Genomic DNA, 26,008 nt, shown 5'->3' on the forward strand with positions numbered 1-26,008 from the left:
TGTAAGGATGAGCCTGAGAAACAATGTTGAATGAATGGCTGGGAAGAATGAAATTAGAGCCAAATATCATCTTATAAAGGTCAAAATAAAGGGAAAATAAACGTCAGATTGTAAAACTACAAATAACAAAAGGCAAAGGGGTGATAAACAGAACATTCAGGATAATGGTGACCCCGGAGGAAGGGCTGGGATCAGGGAGGAGGCCTCCTGGGGCCTCATCGGCCTTGGTGCAGTTCTAGCTCTCAGACTGTGTGGTGGGTTTATGGCATTTGTTATGCCTTTTATGTGATTCTAGAGTAGCCCTGCTGGGGCAACAGTTAAGTGCTCAGCCACTAGCTGAAAAGTTGGCGGTTTGAACCCACCCTGTGCTTCACAGGAGAAAGACCTGGCAATCTGCTCCCATAACGATTACAACCTAGGAAACTCTATGGGTTAGGTCTACTCTGTCACATGAGGCCGCTATGAATTGGAATTGACTTGATGGCATCCAACAACAATCACGTTCCATTACATGAGCACAGCATGATTTATTGACTCAGTCTCCTGTTCTGTCTGCTATCTGTTCTGTCATTCTGTGTGCTCCCATGAAGATGGAAAAAAAACAAAAACAAAAACCAAACTTGTTGCCATCGAGCTGATTCTGACTCATAGCGACCCAATAAAGATTACAGCCTAGAAAACACTATGGGGCAGTTCTACCCTGTCACATGGGGTTGCCCTGAGTCAGAATTGACCTGACCTCCCCCAACAAGAACATGCAATTCTATGCATTATTTTGTATGTATTAAATATCACAGAATTTTAAAAGAATTCAAGATAGTCTAAAAAAAAAAAAAAGGCAGTGCGTAGAGCAAGCTTGTTCCCAAAATCTATGATAGGAAGAAAAAAACTCCTAGCATTTCTAGAGGGAAATGGAATCTTAAAAAGCAAAAGAAAACAAAAAACTGGGTGATGGGGTAAATGAGAACTGTCTGTACTGTGTAACTCTCCCGTAAACCTAAAATTATTCCAAAATAAAAAGTGTTACTCAAAAAACACGATTCACAAACCGGGCATAGGTTTTTTGTTTTGTTTTATTTGCAAATTACGTAACCAATAGAGGACTCGTTGCCAAAATATTTAAAGGACTAGTTAAAATCAATAAGAAAACACTGGCAGCATCCACACGTTTTCTCAGCCGGAATTTATGCCAACAGTGTAGAAAAGACTTCTGATCTTAGTCAATTTGTCTACAGAGCACGGTGTGCGGATGCACGGGAAAACACGTGTTCAGACATTCACCATGCCTGAAGGAAGAGCATCCAGTACTGGGTCCCCTAGTGGTCTGGGGGCCACCCCAAGGGGCAGGATCTCAGGGAGCATATTAGATCATGGAGCACACTGCTACATTAAAGAACATATTCAAGGGAGGAAAAGGGGATCCTTCTTCTATCACAATCACATCATATCATGACCTTTGCTTAAAACTCTTCCAGGGAGCAGCAGAGGAAGACGGAGATTTGGGACTAGGAGGAGGAAAAGGAATGTATGGCTAATTGCCTTCATGAACAACTGCTGCCTTTGCCCTGAGACCAGAAGAACTTGACAGTACCCAGCAACCATCACTGAACATTTTATAGAAGAATCCTGATCAAAAGGGGGAAAATGCAGAACAGAATTTCAAATTCTTCTGGAATCCAGACCTTCTGGAGCCATGAAGGCTGGATGAAACCCTAAAAGTATTGCTCTGAAATAATCTTTAAGATTTAAACCAAAAATATTCCCTAAAGTCTTCTTATCATCAAACGATTGGCTAGCTTAACTAGTTGTGATGGTTAAGGTTGTGTGTTAACTTGGCTGGGCCATGATTCTCAGTGGTTTGTCAGTCCTATGACGTTGTGATCACTTCCATGATGAGATTTGATATAACGTGATCACCTCCATGATGGGATCTGCTGTGAGTAACTAATCAGGTGAAAGGGAGTTTCCTTGGGCATGAGGCGTGCACTGAATATAAGTAGACATTCTGGTAAGGCTCGCGGGATTTTTGCTTGCTCTGGATCCTGCAGCTGGCCCCTGTTCATCTGACATCTGGTTCTTGGGACTTGAGCTAGCAGGTTATCTGAGGTCTTGCCTGTTGATCTCGTGATTCATTGGTTTTTGCAGCCTGTGAGCAAGAGCTCTGCTCTCTGACCTGCCAATCATGGGTTCACAAGCCCCTGTGGCTTCGTGAATCAGGAGAGGTCTCTATTCTGACCCACGGACTTGGGACGTTCCAGACTGTACAACTGTATGCGCCATTTCCTTGATATAAATCTCTCGCTCTATATATGTGTGTATGGAGCCCAGGTGGTGTAGTGGTTAAGACCTTGGCTGCTAACTAACATGTTGGCAGTTCGAATCCACCAGCTGCTCCTTGGAAACCCTATGGGGCAGTTCTACTCAGTCTTACAGGATCACAGAATTTTTAAAAAATTAAAGATACGCTAAAAAAAGGCAGTGAGCAGAGGCAACTCAACAGCAATGGGTTATACACATATACATACATATATATATATATATATATGCTTTACTGGTTTTGCTTCTCTAGAGAACCCAGCCTAAGACAGTATATAAACAAAAGAATTGAAAGTGGAGACATCACACCACCAAGAAACAAGAGCCAAGAGAATAGCACATCCTTTGGACCCAGGGTCCCTGCCCTGAGAAGCTCCTCAACAGGGGAAGATTGATGATAAGTACCTTCCCCCAGGGCCAACAGAGAAAGAAAGCCTTCCCCTGGAGCTGGCACCCTGAATTTGGACTTCTGGCCTCCTAGACTGTGAGAGAATAAATTTCTCTTTTTTAAAGCCATCCTCTTGTGGTATTTCTGTTATAGCAGCACTAGATGACTAAGACAGTAGTAAAGAATGTCTGCCTTAAGCACTGTGCTCTTTTAAGCTCTGGCTATATGGGATCAAATTGACAACAGCAACTCGAAAGGTTAGACGAGAAGTTAGGGGTAGTGGATTTGTGTTGATGGTGGTGAAATAATTTGGAAAACGATATCAAGAAAGGTTGCACACCTGAAATGTAGCCAATATCACTGAATTGAACATGTAGAAATTGTTGAATTGATGTATGTTTTGCTGTGTATATCTTCACCAAAAATAAAAGAAATAATAATGATCAGGGATTGTCTGCTAGAAATTTTTTGCAAGTTTCCACAGTTTTTGCCACAGTTTCAGCTAGATCCCTGTAAGTTCCCCCTGCTCTGTAGCAGACCTGGGTCATAGAGGCATTTTTTCCTGCCTCTAGAAGGCCATGCAAATGCTCAGTGCAGTTTTGGTTTTATGACTGGCGCTCCAAGACCCTCCAAGAACTTTTCCAAAGAGAAAGTCCCAAAGCACTCATCAGCTTTCCATAGTGCAGGTCGCTGCCCCTACTCTGAACAGATGTGGGGGGTGGCATGCAGGCTTGGTGTCTCCTTCAGTGCCCAGCCCTCTCCCAAAGCCTCATGCCCAAATACTTCTGCTCCTGGGGTGCCATCTGCTTTGCTTTTCATTTTTATTCCTACAGTTTTTGTATAATTATCCCCAACTGGGCTGACTCATGGATACCAGGGCCAAAATTCCCACAGTTGCCAGGAAAAAGTAAATATAGGCTGTGGTTCACCTGAAGGTAGGCATATCAGTCTTTATCTGTGCATTTCTTTCTCTCTCTAGAACAAGAACATACTTCCCCATTGACAAAGAATGTTGACTATACCTGGGACTGCTAGAAGAATGAGAAAATCAGTCTCAGAAGAAACACAACAAGAATGTCTCTTAGAAGCGAGGATGGTGAGACTTCGGCGCTCTTACTTTGGACACATTCTCAGAAAAGACCAGTTGCTAGAAAAAGACATCATGTCTGGTCAAGTAAAGGGTCAGTGAAAATGAAGAAAACCCTCAATGAAACAGACTGACACAATAGTCACAATGACGGACTCAAACATACCAATGATCATGAAGATGGCGCAGGACCAGGCAACATTTCATTCTATTGTACAAAAGGTTGCCATGAGTCAGAACCAACTTGATGGCAACTAACAACAATGTACTTTGGACATGTTATCAGGAGGGACCAGTCCATGCTTGGTAAAGTACAGGGTTAGCGAAAAAGAAGACCCTCAACAAGATGGATTGACACAGTGGCTGCAAAGACAGCCTCAAGCTTAGCAACGATTGTGAGGATGGCGCAGGACCAGGCAGTACTTTTTCTGTTGTACATAGGGTCACTGTGTGTTGGAACAGACTCAATGGCACAGAGCCTGGCATTCACTGGTCAGGGGCTCTAAGGTGCTGGTTTGAAGTTTGCTGAGTGTGTTCACCTTGAACTCCTTTGACAGGTTCCTGCAGGCTGTCTGTGTGCAGAATAACTGTGCCAACCACCCACAGCCTGCAGAAGCCTCAGTCCTGCCGACATCTCCACCACCATCGGCAGCACCAGCATTGAAGAGCAGCACAAGGCACGCCAGCTCTGCACATGGAGTTGCACGCTCAAGGCCTTCCCCTGACTCTAGCTTACCTTTGTGGCTGGGCTGCCCTGATGTGGACTTGTGTTATACATGGGCAGAGAACAAGCACGGGTAACCAGGGAGGTGCTGCACCTAAAGGCCTTACAAGGTGCTGTTCTCCAGGTGTCTGTTTAGTTCACAGGTATGTTCACTTTCATTATCTCCTTTTCATTTGTGTTTTCTGCTGTGCTTTGTGAGGTTGAAATGGATGCTATTATGATCCCATTGTACAGATGAAGACACAGGTTCAGGGAGGTTAGATGCTTTGCCCAAGGGCCACAGTTAGTAGGCGCTAACGCCAAATTGGACCCAAGTTTCTGACTTCAAGTGCGGTGGTCTGTCAGTGCTCCCCTGACCCGGTGGGGAACATGAATGTCCTCGGGTGAGGTCCATACTTCTTTTGTGTTTGACTTTCAACATCCCCTCTTCTTCCTCCCTCTGGAGCTAGAAGTCCTCCAGACATTACCGTGCCCAAAGGTATCCTTGCAATGGGATCCTTGTTGAGCACCATTTCCCACAGGAGTTGACTTTCATGGCTCCCGGTCACTTTTGCAGACATACTCCATCCTTAGTGTTGGGGAGGAGTCCCTGGGTGGTACAAGTGGTTAACTCCGCTTGGCTGCTAACTGAATGGCTGGAGGTTCAAGTCCACCCAGAAGTGCCGTGAAAGAAAGGCCTGGAGATCTCCTTCTGAAAAATCAGCCATTGAAAACTCTATGGAGCACAGTTCTATTCTGACACACATGGGGTCGCCATGAGTTGGAGTCGACAGCAACTCGTTTTAGTGTTGGGGAAAACCTCAGGAGCTTCCTTCAGGGGAAGGCTTAAAACTCCTCACTCCTTGCGGGGGGCGGGTACCCGAGCTGCGTTGGTGTTTCCGAAGGTCTCCAGCAGTGGTGAGCTAGTCAGTGACCCTCCTGGGGAGTTTGGAGTTGGCCGTGGTGGGAGCATTTAGACCATGGAAGGGGCAAGGAATCAGGGTTTCTCGTCTCCCTGGCCCCACCTGAGGCAGCTTACCTGCACAGCACTGGCAAATCAGGTTGAATGCACAAGTCAGAAATAAGTGACCCCTTTGATGGCCAGTGTGGAGCCAGCTGAATGGGCCGTGAAGCTGCACCTCAGTTGGTTTGTAATGTAAGCTGCAGCCAAGGAGGCCTCTCCGTGGAGGAGCAGCACCTAAAGGTTTAGAAAGTGGTGTTCCTCAGGTGTGTTTCAGTGAAATCATGGAAGACATGTTGCCTACAAGTGGAGGATACCAGCGGCTCTTCATCCAGTTGAGCTGGCCGGCTGCCTGACTCCACGGCCCAGGGGCAGGGAGGGAGGTGCCGCAGGTGGCAGGGGCGGCGGGGCAGGCACATGGCAAACTCCCCACAGCGACGCTGGCAGCCCCAGGTGCTGTGGTGTCACTGGCTGGCCTTTGCACAGGCAGACCAAGCAGCTGACCCTCCACCCACGGGACCTGTTATACGCTCAGCTCTCAAAGCTCTTGGCAACCATCAGCTGGTGGCCTTCTTACTCCAGCCCTGTCAGGTAGGTGCCTGGAAACAGAGGCTCCGTGTAGGAAGCAGGGCCATCACCGGCCAAATCTGCCTCCTGGTTCTGTTCTTTTTCAGCTGTTAAAACAAAAATCGTATTAAGCCAACAACAGAAACTGAGCGAAGTTTATTTAATATATGATTTGCCAGTCGAAGTAACGTCGTGATTAACCCAGTCTCGACTGCAGAGTCGAAAATACTCCAAAGAAGAAAGACCCTTTACAGATTCTTATACCTGTTGCCATCAAGTGATTCTGACTCATGAGGACCCTATAGGACAGAGTAGAACTGCCCCATAGGATTTCGAAGGCTGTCATCTTTACAGAAGCTGACTGCCACATCTTTCCCCCATGGAGCGGCTTTGAACTGCTGACTTTTTTGGTTAGCAGCTGAGAGCTTAACCACTAACCACTGCTCCACCAGGGCTCCTTACAGATTCTGATACTCCAGCTTCTCACTAGTAAAGCAATCGTGGTCAGTAGGATCCATACAGCACGGTCTTAAAGAACAGTTAAAATTATCACCGATTTACCCTAAAATACAGCTCTAGTCTGATCTTTGGAGTTTCTGTTGAAACTGCCCATGGATAATTCCTTTAAAAGAGCACAGTGCCTGAGGCAAAACATTCTTTACAAATCAAGCTAGACTACTGTTTCATTTTCAGAGGAGCCCTGGTGACGCAGCGGTTAAAGTGCTTGGCTGTTAACCGAAAGGTCAGCTGTTCGAACCCATCAGCCGCTCCGCAGGAGAAAGATGTGGCAGTCTGCTTCCGTGAAGGTTACAGCCTTGGAAACCTTGCGGGGGCACTTCTACTCCATCCTAAAGGGCCCCTATGAGTAGGCAGCAACTTGGCGGCAATTGTTTGACTTAAAGGTGACTTTTAGGGGACCAGTTTCCTCAAGGCTCAAGGGTCAAAGATTATCTCACGGCAACAGCTTGAGTGGGTCACCCCAACCTTCGCGGAACCCGGAAATCTGGTTGCCATGAGAATTACAAACTCCCATTCCTCACAGCTCTACCCTGTGCTACGGCCTGGTCCACCTCACCTTTCTGCTTGTACTTTGCTCTGAGCCACAGCAATACATGGAGCCACCCCAAGGGCAGGAGAGAGAACGCGTGCGCCCACCTGTCTGCTGCAGGAGTCGGGGTAACCTTGGCAGCTGCCACTCAGCGACTCTACCAGCACGTCCCAGTTGCTGTGGGGCTGACTCCGACTCAGGCGAACCCGTGTGTCAGAGCAGAACTGTGCTCCACAGGGTTTCAGCGGCTGACTCTTTGCAAGTAGACCACCCGGGTTTCTTCTGAGGTGCTCCTGGGTGGACTCTGGTTAGCAGCCAAACGTGTTAACCATTTACACCACCCAGGGACTCCCTTCGTTGCACACATGGGAAGGGCAAGTTCCTGTGCCAGCTGCTGAGTGGAACTCCAGAACAGCACCGTGCAGCGTGGCAGGTGGAGAACACAGGAGGCACTTTGAGAGAGCACCTACCAACGCTCTAAGGGCACCCCTGACTTCCACAGGCCCCCTTCGAAAGAGCTGATGAACCTCAGGCTCAGAAAGGTTAAGCAACTTGTCTAAGCTCACACAGGTCATATGTTGCAGGGCAAGGATTCAAACCCACGCTCCAGACCAGCCCCACAGCCAGCCATGTATGGGGCTCCTGGCTTGAGGAGACACCTCTCCAATGGAGAAAGAGGGCATACATGGCCTTCTCTCCTCTTTTTCACCTTAAATTATATCTCCTTTCCCATTGGCTTCACCATCCACAGTTTTCTTATCTTTTAGGCCTAATGTGTGATAGAAGAATGTGAGCAAGAGGGGATAGCATTCGAGTCAGGAGCCTGGATTCTGGTGCTGGCCCTGCCCAGTTTGGGAATGTCATTTAACTTCTCTGGACCAAAGTTTACTCACCTCTAAAATTAGGGCTTGTCAGATGATCCCTTGCTAAAGTGTGTTCACCTGCAACATTCTAGGACTCTGGTGTTTCCCTTACCCACAACCCCCCACTCTTCTACCCTCCTCCTGCCCACCTCTGACCCACAGTGTGGGAGCCCAGAAGGCGCAGCTGCATCCCCCTTCCAGGACATGTTGTTACAATGAAGTGCTCAGTAGAACAGAGCTGTTTTCTTTTCCCTAAAATGGTCCCCAGTAATTGTGCTTCGAGCTCATTTAGCAGAAGTTGTTTGCAGCAGATAACCCAGTCCCTTAAATGCTTTTCTCATCTCGTTGTTGTTAGTTTCTGTTGAGTCGGATCTGACTCATGGTGACCCCATTTCAACAGAACAAAACATTGTCTGGTCTTGCGCCATCTTCATGATCATTGGTATGCTCAAGTCCATTGTTGCGGCCACTTTGCATTTCGAGGGCCTTCCAACCTAGGGGGCTCATCTTCCAGCACTATATCAGACAATATTCTGTTGGGATTCACAGGATTTTTGCTGGGTAATTTTTGGAAGTAGATCACTTGGCCTTTCTTCCTAGTCTGTCTTAGACTGGAAGCTCCGCTGAAACCTGTCCACCATGGGTGGCCCTGCTTGTATTTGAAATACTGGTGGCACAGCTCCACCATTACAGCAATAATCTCTGTACTACAAACTGACAGACAGGCAGTGGCTTCTCGGTCTTGTACTTCTATAAAGAAAGGGAGGGAGAGGAGAAGCCTTCACCCTAGTTTTGTGCAACCTCAAGCATTAATTGCTATCCAACACACTTTCCCTCAAATGTTCCCCACCAGAAACTCCTCTACCCAGACCAGATTGCTACCCAAGGAGCCTGGAGGACACGATGGAGAGGCTGGTTCCCAACAGCTCTCCTTGTCCTAGTGGCACCAGCCAGGATCTCAGAGGCAGGAAAGACCTCAGAGGCCACCTCATCCAGCTTCTCTCCCAGTGTTAGGATCTCTCCTAATGCTCTCTGGTCTCTCCATGGAAACTTCAGAGATGTTGGCTGCATGCTGGTGTGCCTGGAGTTGTTAAGAAGTTCCTCCTCTGGAGTCAAGAATAGAAGGCAGAAATGGAATGTGCAGCTAACTGCCTCTATGAACAACTTCTCCCTTTGCCATGAGACCAGAAGAATTGGATGGTGCCCAGCTCCCATTACTGAACATTTTGATCAAAGATTCTGTAGTGGAATCCTGATCAAAAGAGGGAAAATGTAGAACAGAATTTCAAATTTTCATAGAATTCAGGCTTTTTGGAGTGACAGAGGCTGGATGAACCCCTGAACTTATTGCCCTGAGATAATCTTCAAACCCCAAACGAAAAATATCCCCTGAAGTCTTCTTAAAACCAAACAATAGTTTAGCTTAACTTAGTAAAAAATGTCTGCCTTGAGCATTATGTTCTTTTAAGAGCTACCTATGCGGTATCAAAGTGACAAGAGCAACCCGAAAGATTAGATAGGAGCCTTAGGGGGCAGAGAGTTTATGTTAATGAACAACTCACAGAAGGAAGGGTGAGAATGGTTGCACAACTGAAGGATGTTATCAATGTCACTGAATTGTGCATGTAGAAACTGTTGAATTGATATATATTCTCAACAACAACAACAAAATAATTAAAAATTTTGGAAAGTACCTCCTCACCATGAGCACCCATTCAGGCATCTGCAATGACACAGAAAATGTTGACTGTCTTCTTTATGACAGTCTCACAATCTTATAAGATAGCAGGTGTTCTGTCCCTCCAAAATACGTGCTGGAATCCAAATCCCAATACTTGTGGATGTAATATGATGTAATCATCTTCCACAATGCAATCTAATGTATGTAATCAAGCAACTAATTGAGATCATATCAGTGTAGGGTGGGTCCTAAACCTAATCGCTTCTGAGTTATAAAAGAGCAGACTAGACAATTGACACACACAGCGGGTAGACAGAAGACATGTGAGGATCGCCAAGAACCAAGGAATGGTCAGGACTACTGACAAGGAAGGAATCGAAATGGCTGATACCCTGATTTGGACTTTTAGCCTCCAGAACAGTAAGAAAATAAGTTTCTGTTCTTCAGAGCTACCCACTTGTGGTATTTCTGTTACGGAAGCACTAGCAACCTAAGACAGTCCGCATGGCTCTGCAACATTATGGGAAGTGTATGCAATATTGCTTCCCCCAGTCCTTTACCAAGGAACCTAGTAGGGCCTTGACTTGGCAGGAACTTAGGAGCAGGGGTGGGAAGTGCCAACCACAGGGAAAAGGTGGAAACATCATTTCCTGATCCTGTGAATTCCCCTCCAGGCATCTCTGAGGGACTGTCTGGTCAGCAAGGCTGAGGCCAGGGAGGCTATCTGGGGCTGGAGAACATGGGCTTTGGAAGGAGAGCTGTCCTCCCCTGGTTGTGTCCATTTGGGCAAGTTGCTTTACTTTGATTTCTATATGTATAGTATATGTAGAGCATGAAAATGATAATACTTATGTTGCCGGGCAGCTTGTTGTGAGGATTAAATAAACAATTCACTTAAAGTCCCGTGAGTAAATTTTCTTTTACATCTTCCTTGGGCAATGTGTGGTCTCTTTGTGACATTTTGTCTCACTTTGAGTGTACCTTGTACATTTCTTTCCATTTAACTTTATTTTTGAAATATTACATGTTCATATAAATAACTCATGCTCATAGAAAATGAGAAGTCAACCAAAATTTCCCATAACCCTGAGGATCGGAAGCAACCACTGCTGACACTTTGAAACACCCTTCTAGACTTTTTTTGTGTGTGTATTTGCACCTACACAATTTTTAATTTTTTTATTGTGGTAATGTAATGTAACCAAGCAATCAGTTGAGATCATACCAGCATAGGGTGGGTCCTAAACCTAATCACTTCTGAGTTATGAAAGTGCAGACTAGACACAGAGACACATATGGGGGAAGACAACATGTGAGGATTGCCAAGAACCAAGGAATGGCCAGGACTAGGACAAGGATGGAATCCATGTGGCTGAGACCCTGATTTAGGCTTTCAGCCTTCAGAACTGTGAGAAATAAATCTCTGCTCTTTAGAGCCACCGCTTGGTGGTCTTCCTGTTACAGCAGCACTAGGACACTGAGCCATTGCCATTTCAACATTTTTTACATGTACAATTCGGCGACATCTATTACATTCATTGTGCTGTGCCACCTTCACCACTATTTTTTCCAGATTTTTCCATCACCCTTAACAGAAGCTCAGTGTCCCCTAAGAAATGCATATTCTGCACATTTCATGTAAGTGGGATCATACAATATTTGTCCTTTTGTGATTAACTTATTTCACTCAGCATGATGTTTTCAAGGTTCATCCATGTCATAACATGTATCAGGACTTCACTTCTCTTTCTGGCGAAGTGTATTCCATTGTGTGTATGTACCACACTTCAAACATGTTGCTTTTTAAACATTTGTACAAATTGAGCACACTGGTTATTACTCTTTTTTTCCCTTAATGTATCAAAGCTCTTTCCATGTCAATGAATATACATCTATGGTATTATTTTAATTACCTTTCAGACTTTATTTTTATAAATCGAAATGGGAGCCCCAGAGAGCATTCTAGACCATGTCTTATTCTGTCCCTCCACCTCCATATCCCAATTCCTAACATTCCAAAGGTTTTCCCAATCTACCAGGTGACCTTTCATTGCCAGGTGGTTAACGCTAAGCTCCAGGGAGGCCCCTTTGTCACTGTCATCAGTCCCCTTTGCTGAGCCTTCAGCATATGGGGGTTGCTTTGCTCTGGAGTCAGGAGCCTGGGTTCCACTTTTATCTCTGCCCTTTATCAGTTTATAGTGCGTGGAGAACGCTCAATCTCTCTGACCATTAGGGTCTCCATTGTTAAATAAGGAGGCCCATCTACACGGCCTCTTAGGGCTAAGTGGCACATGCTAGCTTCTTTACCTGAGTCCAGTTTTCACCAAAGGACATGCAGACTGAGGTAAGATTAGCCATTCGTTAATAGTTTTGTACTTATTCTGGAGAAAGCACCGACTGTACAGTGTGCTCCAAGAAAGGTTTCCATCGTATGAATTGTTTTCCCATTTGAAACCCAGAATCTCACTCCAATGGCTTTCCAACCCATATTGTACTGAAGTATCCTGTTTGTTCCATTAGCTATTCACAGAGTCAACTGGGGAGCCGTTGTTATTAATTTCAGTGGGAAGCTAAAATGCAGTTCATTTTCTATAATTGCAGGCCCACGGTCTAAAGAGGCAGCAAAAGCTTTTAATCTGAGGCATTTTTTAGAGAAGTATGATCAGAATTACGCTGAGCATCTTTAGGAGGTGCGTAATTACTGAAACCTCAGCAACATGCGAAGAGCCCATACCATACCACTGAGGCGAAACACACGTGCCCTGCACAAGGCAAAGCACGTCCTAGTTGCTCACGATGGAGAAACGGACGGACGCAGACAGGGAAGGTCGACAGTTTGCACAACTTGCTTTTTTGCTGTATTCCACCTATGGAAGGGGGATATGCCCCTCAGATGTGTAAGTTCTTTTATGGCCTCAGCTTCCCTCACTTCTCCACCAGGAACAAGGGTGGCCAACATGGGAAGGCGCCACATTGGAGTGATACCCCATCCAGCCACCAGAGGGCGCGAGAACATGCTACACGCCAAGCACGCTTTCCCCCCAGCGCTTGTATACGCCCCAACGTACCTCGTTCGTGATCCGGGGGTCTCATTCCAGGCAGCTCTGGGCTGGCACAAGAGAAAAAGCGAGCCAGTCATTCCACGCGTTACCTTCTGCCGGACTACTCGTGACTCGCAAGTTTCTGGTCAAGATCACAGTCCCAAGAAAGAAAGAGCTCACGCCTCCAGTAAGAAAGTAGGAAAGGAGGCAAGGGGAGTGACCCTGAGAAGTTACAGGAAGTTGTCCAGGCGGAGGGCAAAGGAGGTGGAAGAAGGAAGACGTAGGACGTGCCACCTTGCACTGAGTTACTAGGGGACGTGGGGCGAGGCCTGCAAGACCCTCACTGTCTCGACGGCGACCACTATAAGACTGTACGAGCCACGTCATCACGTTTGGCCTCCCGTCACCACGGCAACTCAGACTAAGGAGTTAAAAAAAAAAAAGGAGTTAGGTGGGAGAAAACGTGGACTTCAGGATATTTGTTTTTTTGTGATTGACTTATTTCGCTCAACATAATATTCTTTAGGTTCACCCATGTTCCAAGATGTTCTGGGAACTCATTTTTCTTTATCACTGAGTAGTATTCCATTGTATGTCTGTACCACATTGTACTTACCCTTTCATCCACTGATGGGTGCTTAGGTTGTTTCCATCTTTCTGCTGTTGTGAATAGTGCTATGATAAACATAAGTGTGCATATGTCTGCTGGTATCACTTCTATCAGACCCCTAGGGTATATACCTAGGAGGGGAATTGCTGGGTCATATGGCAGCTCTACCTCTAGCTTTTTGAGGACCTGCCAGACTATTTTCCATAAGGGCTGTACCATTTTGCATTCCCACCAGCAATGGATGAGGGTTCTGATTTGTCCACATCCCCTCTAACACTTGTTGTTTTCCATGTAGGAGTGAAATGGTATCTCATTTGTGGTTTTAATTTGCATGTCTCTGATGGTAAATGACGTTGAGCATCTTCTCGTGTGTCTGTTGAGCACGTGCACTTTAATGCAAAGCTAAAACCCACTTCACACGTGCACCATGCCAGACAACCTGTTCAGCAAGGAATACGGAAAGAAATGAGGAGCACGCCTGCACAGAGCAGGCACACCAAGCTTGTCCTCGTGCCAAGATGGGTACTTTCATAGGAGCACAATTAAAGTGCAGGAAGGCAGAGAGGAGGGATGAGGAATTCTGCCTGGAGGTAGTCAGTAAAGGTACAGAGGACGTGAACACTCAACTAGCGTTGCGGTTAAGCGTTTGACCAATAGCTGAAAGGTTGGTGCCTTGAGCCCCCTCAGAGGCATCTCAGAAGACAGGCCTGGCAATCTGCTTCCGAAAGGCGGCAGCCTTGAAAACCTTATGGAGTAGTTCTACTCTGGGACACATGGGGTCGCCATGAGTCGGACTCAACAGCAAATAACAACAAGAGCCCAGGGAAGAGGGCGGGAGAGGGGGCTGCAGGAGCAAATGTAGTGCGAAGGGACAGACCCCATGATGAGCAGGGACAAGTCAGAGGTTGAGCTGAAGGGTGGGGGAAGCCACAGAGGCAGGCTGGGGCCAGAGCTGATGGGTCCAGCAGATAGGTGAGTCTGGTTAAGGAGTCTGGATGCACTCCATTGGCCCTAAGGTTTAGAGAAGGACAGTGACATGGTCAGATCTGCAATTGACCAGGTTCACCCTGGGCCTGTGTTTGCACCTTCACTGGGCAGGTAGGAGAGTGGGTTTCACAACGTGAGCCCCAGGGAGATAGTGAAGCAGACACACAAACCCATGGCCGCTCCTCTGCTCCCACCCTGCTCTCTGAGCAGCATGCTGGCGATTCTTTTGTTCTGTCTGACCTGGGGCATGTGTAGATGACCACATGTCCCCATTTGCCTGGGACAGTCCTGGATGGGCCTCTTCTTTTGGCATCTTGTCCAGCTCTCCAAGGTGTCCCAGTTTGGTTGATAGATTCATGATCACCCAAGTTCGTGTCCCATAGAGGGTGTTCAAAATGATCCAATGGGAGACAGTATTGGAATTCTATTTTCTCCAAAAAAAACAAAATAAATGAAACTTTGCAAATAGTTAAGACACGCATTGATGCAGACACCCTCATTCACTCTGAATGTCAGAGGCACATATTACAAGGCAAGTGAGATATGCCAATAGAAGAGAAGATGATCCTGCCACTGAGGTGCCAGGGGGACCCATCTTCTTTTACTTCTAGCATGTTCAGACTTATTGTAGTTTGGGTGCACTTGGTTAAGTAGATGAAGTACTTTATTGTTTAGTGCTAACTAAATAAAAACTTTCTACCACCATCTGTCAGTCTGTCCTACTATGGTGGCTTGTGTGTTACTGTGATGCTGGAAGCTATGCCACCAATATTTCAAATACCAGCAAGGTCATCCATGGTGGACAGGTTCCAACAGAGTTTCCAAACTAAGACAGACTAGGAAGAAAGGCCTAGAGATCTACTTCTGAAAATTAGCCAATGAAAACCTTATGGATCACAACAGAACTCTGTCCAACTCATTTGCTGTGGACATACCATCAGGAGGATCAGACGCTGGAGGAGGACATCTCGTTTGGTGAAGTAGAGGGCCAGTGAGGGTGAAGGAGACACTCAGGGAGATGGATTGGCACAACAGCCGCAATGATGGACTCGAACATGCCGGCAATGGTTAGGATGGCACAGGACCAGGCAATGTTTCATTCTGTTGTATAAAATGTTGCCACGAGTCAGAATTAACTAGACAGTAGCTAACAATGCAACAAATTAAACCTTAAAAAAATGGATACGTGACTTTAAAAAGACTGCTGCAAAAAGACTGCAGATTGAAGGTAATATTAGCAATGAAAGCACACATGAACACACAGAGAAAATGGCCAAGCTGATTCCTTCCCCTGGAAAGGACTCTTCTTCAGCCACCTTGCAAAGGAAAAACAGTGAGGACCTGATCAGACCTGACAGTCTTACGACAGCCAGTACTTGTTCAAGAAAAGCCAATAGGCCTATGTTTGAGGACAGGAACTTTTAACAATGAGTGGAAACAGTTGTTTTCTCAGAACAAATGCATGCTATTGGGAGAGAGTTTTGAAAATGGGCTGTTGAGAAATTTCTTATTGTTACATCTTTTTCTATCCAGAAAAGTTATACTTGTAACCTACAAAAACTCTCCTATCTGCAGACTTAAAAGTTGAAACAGAGCTTTTGAATTACATAAAGATCTACCAAATTAGTGTGTACAGTGCTTGGAACCCATTTGCTGAAGGTGTGACATTGCAAGAGATTTGGTTAGTTTATACCAACCTAATGTTTAATAAGAGAAGATAGAAATTTGCTGGCTAAATTTAAATTTATAACTTTGCATAACTGATGGGTGGACATTCAAAAATGAGCATGGGGGCTAAGCCCAGCTAATAATGCGTTCTTTTTTTTTTCCATTTGGGTCAACACGTCTTTAGGAAGGATCACATACAGCTGTGACAGCCAAAACCCAAGCGCAAAAGAAACTAAATTCTAGAACCAGCCCTTCTAAAGACTGCATCGTAAAACATAAAATTAAGGTCTGAAAAAAGAGTGATGCTTATTCAATCACATTGCTTTAACTAAAAATTATCAACAAATAATTTCGTGAAAGAAAATCTTTTTTATGCTTTTAATAAGCTAAAACCATTCAAAATATCATTTCATGTTTCTCTTACTTTCTGAATTTTTACGTTTTGTTCTGTAATGTTTTGGAGCCCTGGTGGTGCAAGCTAAGAGCGCAGCTGCTAACCGAACGGTTGGGAGCTCAAATCCACCAGCTGCTCCTTAGAAACCCTACGGGGCAGTTCTACTTTGTCCTATAGGGTTGCTGTGAGTCAGAATCGACTCAAGGGCAACAGCCAGCAGGCTTTATAATGCTTTATTACGGTTAACAGGTTTCATAATGTTTTATTATTAACCAAATCTGAGCTCTTAACCACTGCACCCCCAGGGCTCCATTTTATTATCATCAGTAGAGTCCATTTAAATATATATACACACACATATAAAATTTATCACTACCTGTCTGTCAGTTTGTCCTACCGTGGTGGCTGGCCTGTTGCTGTAATGCTGGGAGCTATGCCATTGCTGTTTCAAATACCAGCAGGGTCACCCACGGTGGACAGATTTCAGTGGAGCTTCCAGGCTAAGGCAGACTAGGAGGAAAGGCCTGGTGATCCACTGCTGAAAATTAGCCAGTGAAAACCCTATGGATCACAACAGAATATTGTCTGATACAGTGCTGGGAGATGAGCCCCCAGGTTGGAAGGCACTCAGAATACACAGTGGCCACAACAGTGGACTCGAGCACACCAATGAAAGTAGAGAAGGTGGAGGACCAGGCAACGTTTCATGCTATTGTGCAGGGAGTCACCACGAGTCAGGGCTGACTTGATGGCAACTAACAACAGCAACATATTTTAATTTGTAAATTAACGTTCATGTATCGAGTTGGTAAGTGTTCCTAATTCTTTACTGAGGAGGTACGCGATGTTAAAGTGTGTAGAGACCTGCTTTGAAATCTGTGTGGTCTATATCCTTTCTAAGACCCACTTTAGCACCCTCGCCTGATATACATACCACTGTGGGCAGACTTCTGATGATGACTGTGCAGAACATCCCAGAGCCCCTGGCTTTTCTTCCTCCCTTCTCCTTTGCACTCTTGTTGGAAAGAATATATCGATACCTATCTATAGGGTCGCTATGAGTTGGAATCGACTCGATGGCAACAGGTTTGGTTTTTTGGTTCTGGTATCTGGGGTTAGTGAGAAACGCTCTCAGCAGGAGGCAGGGCTGAAAATGTTGCAATGGAGAAGACTGCCCCGGACACAGAGGTGATCCTGGAAGAGGGACGGAGCCTGGTGTGGCATGTGTGTTGTGTCAGAGAGGGATGAGGCAGTGGTTATTGTCTTCTCAACTTGGCACAACACAGAAAGGCGAGGGGCTGTCAGGAGGAGGGGTGGGAAGGGGTGGGAGGCCAAGGGCTGTACACTAGGGACCTGGACCACCAGCTGTTCTCAGCTTCCCCATCCCCTGCAAAGGCACAGCCATGCTAAGCCACTGTTGGGCATTGACTGGGTACCTTCCCCTTGGTGGGCACCTTGGGGACAAAAACAAACATCATTCCTGGTTTCTGTCCTCAAGGAGCTTAGAGTATAGTTGTCAAGGAAGGGTTTACACATGTGGGAAGGTACAGAATGATAAAAATACAATCCGTGGGAAAGAGAGGCACCCAAGCTCAGTTGGGGAGCTTGTGCAGATCTTCCCTGGGGCTGGGGGACCTGGGGGTCCTGGGAGCTGGCTGGGTGAGCATAGGGGTGGGAACTGTAGGAGGGGTGTGGGGGGAACAGCAAGCAGCCCAGGGGGCTGGAGCAGAGGGGTCACGTATGGGAGGAGAAAGGTGGGAAGATGGAAAAGAAGGTTTGGAATGATGCAACCAGGGGCTCCCATATCCCTGGAATACGAGAGCACAGTTAGTCACTTGACACATAGCCAAAAGCACCAGGTCCCCTGAAAAGCCAGCCAAAACACAGTAGAAAAGAGCCATGGGAAAGATATAAGTGATATAAAGAAGGTTGGTTAAAAGCAGTGTGTTTTTCAGGCCGGTGGAAGCAAGAAAAATACACATAGAGCACGAGAATGTGGGGAAGAAAGTCGCGGAAACAAGGGACATGCAGAAAGAGATGGAGCCTGGAGAGGAAAACTGTACTGGGAGAGGTCTGGCTGGGCAGGAGAGTAGGCTTGGCAAATGGGGAGAGGGTTTCTTAGAGCCTCAGAGACCTTGCTTAGGTCCTAACTGTGTGAAGCCCATTCACTCACCCATTCACCCACCCACTCATCCATTCACTCACTCACCCATTCACTTACCCATTCACCCACTCACCCATCCACTCACTGACCCATTCACTCACCCACCCATTCACTTACCCATTCACCCATTCACTCACTCATGCACTCACTCATTCACTCACCCATTCACTTACCCACTCACCCATTCACTCACTCACTCATGCACTCACTCATTCACTCACCCATTCACTCACTCACCTGTTCACTTACCCACTCACCCATTCACTCACTCACTGACCCATTCACTGACCCATTCACTTACCCACTCACTCACTCACCCATTCACTCACTCACTCATCCATTCACTCATTCACTCACTCACTCACCCATCCACTTAACCAATCACCCATTCACTCACTCACCCACCCATTCACTCACTCACCCATTCATTCACTCACCCATCCACTCACTCACTGACCCATTCACTCACTCACCCATTCACTTATCCACTCACTCACTCACCCATTCACTTATCCACTCACTCACTCACCCATTCACTTATCCACTCACCCATTCACTTACGCATTCACTCACTCACTCATCCATTCACTCACCCATTCACTCACTCACAATTCACTCACTCACTGTTGGGGGACAGGCCCAGCAAGGAAAGACCCTCACTGTGCATCCTGGCAGATAATCTGAAGAACTGACACGTAGCCCTTTCCAGATTCATGAGTTTATTCAGGGAAACTTACTGACATGGGCAAGCAGCTGCTTTCCAGTGGCAGCCGGCTAGAGTATTTTCTGCAACCATTTAGCAAGGGACACAAGCCTATATACCATTCCAGCCAGGACCAAGGCTCAGTGTTTTTCTCCCACGTCCTTGGGCAGTCGGTGTTCCCAGGGACTTCACAGCCAGGCCCAGATGTTTTCCTTCTTGTTGCTAAGGCATTCTTCTGTCTTGGCCGCTGGCCCAGTCATGCCACTCCTGGCCTTGTACCTTAGCCCAAGTCCATCCCGAATTCATCCCCAGCAAGCTTCAGGGAAGAGCAAAGCTGATTCCATTAGGGAGGGGATGCATATAGCTGAATAGCATTACCCTATAGTCCACCCCTGCATATACTCCTAATGTCCTTAAAATCTTACCACCACCCCCCTTCCGCGATAGCCCTTGGACTTGGTATGCAGGGGAGCATTGCAAAACCAGACCACATACTCAGTATAACCAGCAACACAGGGAAAGACATAGTAATAAGAGTCCCAGTATCACCCAGAAGCCTGTCCTCCAGGTGGACAGGAGGGATTGCAGCCAGCTGGAGACAGGGTCAGCGGGGTCATGTTTGATAGCAGTGATGTGTTGCTGCAAGTCGTGCAGAGCCAAAGACACAGTTTTAGAGGCATCTGGGCTATACATGCAACATTCAGTTTTCATCATGGCACAGGTGCCACCCTGGGTGGTGGTCAGGATGTCAAGGGCCATCCTACTCTGAAGGACGACCTTCCATATTTGTTGAGTCTCCACATTTAGAAGGGTGTTAGCCCACCTGATGTTGTTAAGCACAGCTGTGGTGTGTTTCGCTAGCACCTCTACCTGCCACTCCACATCTAGTGGTGGCCTGGGATGAGAACAGGGACAAAGGACAAAACCACGCTGATACCTGTGCTGGGCTGTTAGTTTGCCAATTGCTGGGAACACGGGGGAGGGTGGTGTAAATATTAGCAGGTGCAGCACCTCACCCAGTTGTAGGGCAGTTGCGGCCACCCATGCAAGCCATGTGTCCAAAGCCACCCCTTGGGCGATGGGCATGCCCCTGTCCATAGGCTTTGCTTTTGCTTCCCTAGCCGACTATTGGCAACAACTAGCAGGGTTCTAGCACACTGTTGTCAGGGGTCTAACCCATCACCCTAAGGGGACAAGAGGTATTAGTCCTGTTGTGATGCTCCCAGTAAAGAGGAACTTGACCCTTTATGAGAACTTACTTCCACTTGCAGTAGGGCATTATTGTACGCTGCACATGACTTTCTCCAACATGCTGTACCTTTCTTTTGCTCCTCGCCACAACTGGGACCAAATTCCCAGCGGCACTCTCTTGTTGCTTTGCCGTTGTCACAGGTCCTACCCCTACCCCTTGGGGTAACAGGCTATGGTCCAATTGGCATGGCTGACCTTGTATTAACACTCCTAAAGCCTGTATTTGTTTTCCAGTGACCTTTGCCTGCTGGAAGGCCTCCTCTTCCTTTGTCTCTCAGTCCCACACTGCTCCTTTCTTCACATTCTCTGTGTCTCTGTCTCTCTTCTCACGACCTCACTTTCTAGAACTCTCCCCAGTTTCACCTGTCTCTCTCTCTCTCTCTCACTCGTTCTCTTCCCCTCTAGCCCCTGTATCACTTTCTCATCAAATCTTTTTGTTTCTCTCTCCTTCAGTCTCACTTCTTTTTTCACTAGCCTATATATTTTTTTTATATAGGGCCATAGGGTTTGGGCTAAATGGGGTATGAAGGGGTGCTAGTACCCCAAGAGCCCGACAATTGCCTGTAGTTGCTTCACAGTTTCTGGGCATGGGTAGGCTTGGACTTTATCTGTCACCGCTTCAGGCATCACTTGTGTTTCACCCAACCAGATATCACCCAAGTATGCGACGGACAAGCCAGGCCCCTGTGTTTTTCCCTCGTTCACTGCCCATCCCTGCGACTGGAGGTGCAGCGTGACTACTACACCAGCTGCAGTTTGCAAAGAAGCAAACGAGTCAGAGGTCAGCATGACATCATCAATAAAGTGGAATACAGCCACCTCAGCAGGAGGAATCCACCGCTTGAGGTCAGTGGCAACCATGCCATGGCATATGGAGGGGCTATGCAGTTACCCTTGTGGGAGCACAGTGAAAGTCCACTGCCTCATCTTCCAACTAAGGCAAACTGGTCCTGGCTGTCTGAGTGTAGAGGGATGCTAAAGAAAGCATCAGTCAAGTCGAGCACAGAGTGTTAAGTGTCCAATGCCTCCCCTATTTGCTCCATCTGCGCGATGTTGGGTACAGCGGTAAACAATGGGGGAGCCACATTATTCAATTCTCCAGGAGCCATCTGGCTTGCACACTGGCCAGACAGGACTACTGAAGGGGCTCTTGGCCGGTCTCAGAATCTGCACTGGGTGTAGCTCCTGTAGGGCCTCAGTGATTTCTTGGTGCCCACCAGGGAGGTGGTACTGCTTAAGGGCCATGACCTGAGCTGGGGAGTGCAACTGCACAGGGGACCATTTAGCATTACCTTGTACTACAGTTTTTACGGCTCTCACTTGCAGGTGGAACTCACTGGAGATCTGCAGCTCCAGCCCCAACAAGATATCTCTGTGCAGAATGTATTCCAGGTATCGGGGCTACGTACACTTGGTGGGCCTTTGGGGGTAGCCTTCTAATCTGCAGCACTAGTTTGATTTGGCATGCCCTGATGGCCCCAGCCCCGTACCCACCAATAGCTGTTAGTGGCCCTTTAAACCTCTCTGGGCTATCATACATCAGGTTGCACTCTGCTCCGGTGTCCACCAAGCCCAAAACATGTTGCTTGTTAATGGGGATCCAGGGTATGATCATTTCAGTGTGTGCCCTCCGGTCCCCTGTCACCCAGCGGAGGGCTTCCTGCACCTGTGGCACACCTTGGCCACACCTCTAGTCAAAGGGTGAGGGAGACTCCCACCCCTTGGCGGGGGAACCATAGGCTTGACCTCCTCTCGTGGGCTCCAGTCAATGCCTTTGTGGAAGCCAGATCTTTTTTAAAGAGCAATTCTACACCAAAGAAACACATTTTATAGAACAGACAGTTTGATCAAACATACAGCACAAATAAGAAATGCCCCTGCAGGGAACTGCTGCATTGAGACACCAGACTGCTTGTCTGAGATGCATGGTTCAGGTTGGGGTTGTCTTGTCCCCCCCCCCATCAGCCATTCAAACCTGTCCATTGAAGTGCTCAGTTGTGCCTGTGTCTCGGGCTGATAAACAGTGTGAAGAGCTCATTCAAGATCTAGTGGAAGCCTCTGTATAGGATAAAAAGCCTGGATACGATTTACCTGTGAAGAAGTTTTAGCCTTGGCCAGGGTTCTGTAGGCAGGTCAGCTTTCCTGTGCTATCCAGCGTTTTCTGATGACAGTGGCAGCCCATGAGTGTAGGTCCAGTCTAGGATGGTGTGTGACTCTCCATGGACGCTCCTCTCTTAAATCCAGGAGGTGGTCGATTGCACATCTTTTTGCTCGGGAGCAGACAAGGCTTCAGCCTCTGCAGTCAGCTGGTAAGACCAGTCTGTTCGTTGACTGTTCTCCGCTCTCAGCACAGGGGCTTTTCTGACGACTGCCCACACAAGTAACACATGCTTCTCAGGAGCAGAACTGATTTTGTTATTTTTTTTTGCCCAGATGTCTCATCTCTGTAGGGGCTTGCTTTATATGTCAGTTCGAGGGTTGTCAGTGGCCAGATTGAATGGCCAGGCTGTTAGCTATAGCCCCCCTCACAGTTCCCTTGTGCCCCTCTAAAAACGGCCCTAACTGCAGCAATTCCCATCAGGACTTGGACGCAAAAGTTTACAAAGGTGTGCATTAATACATCAACATCATCAATACGTGCATTAAGGATTTGTAGGGGCCCCAAGGGTCTTATCCATAGTCAGCCTGGGGCAAGTGTCTCAGTGATAGTAACTTCAGACCCAAAGTATACCTCGCTGGACTTTAATTGTAACACAAGGCCTTTGCTCCTCGCTGGTGACAGAGAAATTGGGCTTAATCCTCAATCTTAATTATTTCTGAAAGAAGATCTGAGAAAAGTTGGCAGAGCCCTCACTCATTTGTGGGGCCGCACCTCCACCACGCCAAGTGCGAGCATGGGTCCAGCCCAGCTGCCTGGTAACCTGGAGGTGGGCCCCCTCTTTTAGTTTTCCCCTCACCATTGCAGCTGCAGCTGGGTTGCTGTTCAGTTATCTTGGTGGGGCAGCTCTCAGAGAATTCTGAGGTCTCTTCAAGGTCGCTCAACACAAGCTATCTTGAAGGGCTTTTACTCCTTTTTTTCCCTGCTGTTTTAACTCCTGCCTTGCACTGGGTGTTACAGGGTGTTCTCAGCGCCAGGGACCTGTTTAGCCCCTCCAGCTAGCTCCAGTCCCATGCTCTACCGACCGAGCTAGCAGGGCTTCGCTGGCCACCCCGGGATTCCTCCCACAGAAAAGCATATGGGCCAGACCTCCCCACACAGAGGTCGCTGGCCACCCCGGGATTTCCCCCGAAGATGCCTCTTGCTCCCGCAAATGGGACACTAATGTTTCAGTGGAGAAGGAATAGGCCGCTCGCAAATCCTCCAGCTGCAGCTCTGCTTCCAGCTGCCTAATTCGGGCCCTAGAGGCTGGCTCCACATTGGATGCCCCTCTCAATGCTGCCAGTAGAAGCCACCCCACACAAGCCGCCTCAGCACGGCAATCTGGCTTTTGCTTTGGGGCCTCCCATGAATATAGCCATGCCCACAACAGCGGCCACACAACTCCCGCAACCAAAACACGAACAGCCTTCTTTTCTTTCTCAACATGCAAAGACTTTAGTAACTGCAACAATGCTTGTGGCATTTTCGGGGTATCCCAGTACTCACGCACAGGTCCCCAGGCATCAACAGCGTGGGCTAGTGGTCCCACGGCATGCGTCCCTGGCCACCCTGGGATTTCCCCCAGCGGAGCCCGCTTTTCCCCACGCACCTGGAAAGGCAAGGTGTGCCTCTCGGATTCCCGCCGACTATGCCACTTGTTGGGGGACAGCCCCAGCAAGGAGAGACCCTCACTGTGCATCCTGGCAGGCAATCCAAAGAACTGACACATAGCCCTTTCCAGATTCATGAATTTATTCAGGGAAACTTACTGACACAGGCAAGCAGCTGCTCTCCAGTGGCAGCCGGCTGGAGTATTTTCTCCAGTCACCTAGCAAGGGACACAAGCCAATATACCATTCCAGCTGGGACCAAGGCTCCTTGTTTATCTCCCACGTCCTTGGGCAGTCAGTGTTCCCAGGGACTTCACGTCCAGGCCCAGATGTTTTCCTTCTTGTTGCTAAGGCATTCTTCGCCCTTGGCCGCTGGCCCAGTCATGCCACTCCAGGCCTTGTACCTTAGCCCAAGTCCATCCCGAATTCATCCCCAGCATGCTTCGGGGAAGAGCAAAGCTGATTCCATTAGGGAGGGGATGCATATAGCTGAGTAACATTACCCTACACTCACCCATTCACTCACTCACCCACTCACTCACTCATCCATTTACTCACTCACCCATTCACTCCCCCATTCACCCACCCACTCACTCACCCATTCACTCACTCACCCACTCACTCACCCATTCACTCACCCACTCACCCACTCACTCACTCACCTGCCCACTCACTCACCCATTCACTCACTCACCCACTCTCACCCATTCACTCACTCACTCATTTACCCACCCACTCACTCACCCATTCACCCACTCATCCATTTACTCACTCACCCACTCACCCTTTCACTCACTCACCCATTCACCCACCCACTCACTCACCCACCCACCCATTCACTCACCCACTCACCCATTTACTCACTCACCCAATCACTCACCCACTCGATCACCCATTCACTCACTCACTCACCTGCCCACTCTCTCACCCATTCACTCACTCACCCATTCACCCACCCACTCACTCAGCCACTCACTCACTCACTCACCCATTCACTCACTCACCCACTCACTCACCCACCCACTCACTTACGTGCCCACTCACCCATTCACTCACTCACCCACTCACTCACTCACCAACCACCATGTAGAAGAACTGTGGATGTAGCAAGTGAGCAAGATAGATATTGTCCTGACCACATGCAGTTTTCAGTGGGGTAGGCAGGGGATCTCCTTGTACTCCTGGCGGAGTAATCCTGAATGTTGCCTAAGAAAGCCGACTTTCATCAAGAACCCCCTAGGACCCATTCCCAGCATGATTTGACTTGCAGAAGGGCAGTGCCAGGCTGGTTAAGTATTTGGAGAGTATGCATTTTTGTCAATGATACATGATTTTCTAAGAAGCCCTCTTTCATATGAATTCTTGAAAATACGGAATTCCATCCATAAGATTATGTGAAAATAATTGTGTATTGTGTGCCATTCTTCTCGTGAAGTAACAGATAAATTGGAGCTGGGGCAGTTAAATTCTTCTCAGGTGGCAGGCAGTCTACAGAGGGACTGGTTCAGCTGCAGGATCTGGTACTCCAGGACACCGTCACTGTGCAATGCTTTCCTTGCTGCCTAGCCATGTCAGACGGTGTGATGAATTGAATTGAGTCCTCCAAAATACAGGTCGAAGTCCTGACACCTGTACCTGTGAAAATGACCTTGTTTGGAAATAGGGTCTTTCTTTTGTTATCAGTGAGGTGAGATCATATTGGAATGGGGTGGTTCCCAATCCTAATCTCTTCTGAGCAGTGCTTTATGAAAGGGGAGCGCACCCATGGAAACAGTCACACATAAGAAAACAAACACCATGTGCAGATTTATCTACAAGTCAAGGAA

General features: G+C 47.5%; 1 long non-coding RNA gene across 3 annotated transcripts; it reads right to left on the reverse strand.

The window, feature by feature from the left end:
* Positions 1 to 2,592: 2,592 nt before the first annotated feature.
* On the reverse strand, positions 2,593 to 24,278 carry LOC126066495 (uncharacterized). 3 transcript variants are annotated; one of them, XR_007515115.1, is made up of 4 exons: positions 24,182 to 24,278; positions 22,524 to 22,800; positions 12,683 to 15,353; positions 2,593 to 6,129 (listed from the first exon to the last, which is right to left on the reverse strand). It is a non-coding gene; the product is annotated as an uncharacterized LOC126066495 (long non-coding RNA). The 3 variants fall into 3 exon arrangements; XR_007515114.1 differs by lacking the exon at positions 2,593 to 6,129 and having other exon boundaries at positions 8,175 to 13,076; positions 15,188 to 15,353; XR_007515113.1 differs by lacking the exon at positions 2,593 to 6,129 and having other exon boundaries at positions 8,175 to 15,353.
* Positions 24,279 to 26,008: the final 1,730 nt, after the last annotated feature.

Source organism: Elephas maximus, chromosome 23, assembly GCF_024166365.1.
Source record: "Elephas maximus indicus isolate mEleMax1 chromosome 23, mEleMax1 primary haplotype, whole genome shotgun sequence".
NCBI classification, from domain to species: Eukaryota; Metazoa; Chordata; class Mammalia; order Proboscidea; family Elephantidae; genus Elephas; species Elephas maximus.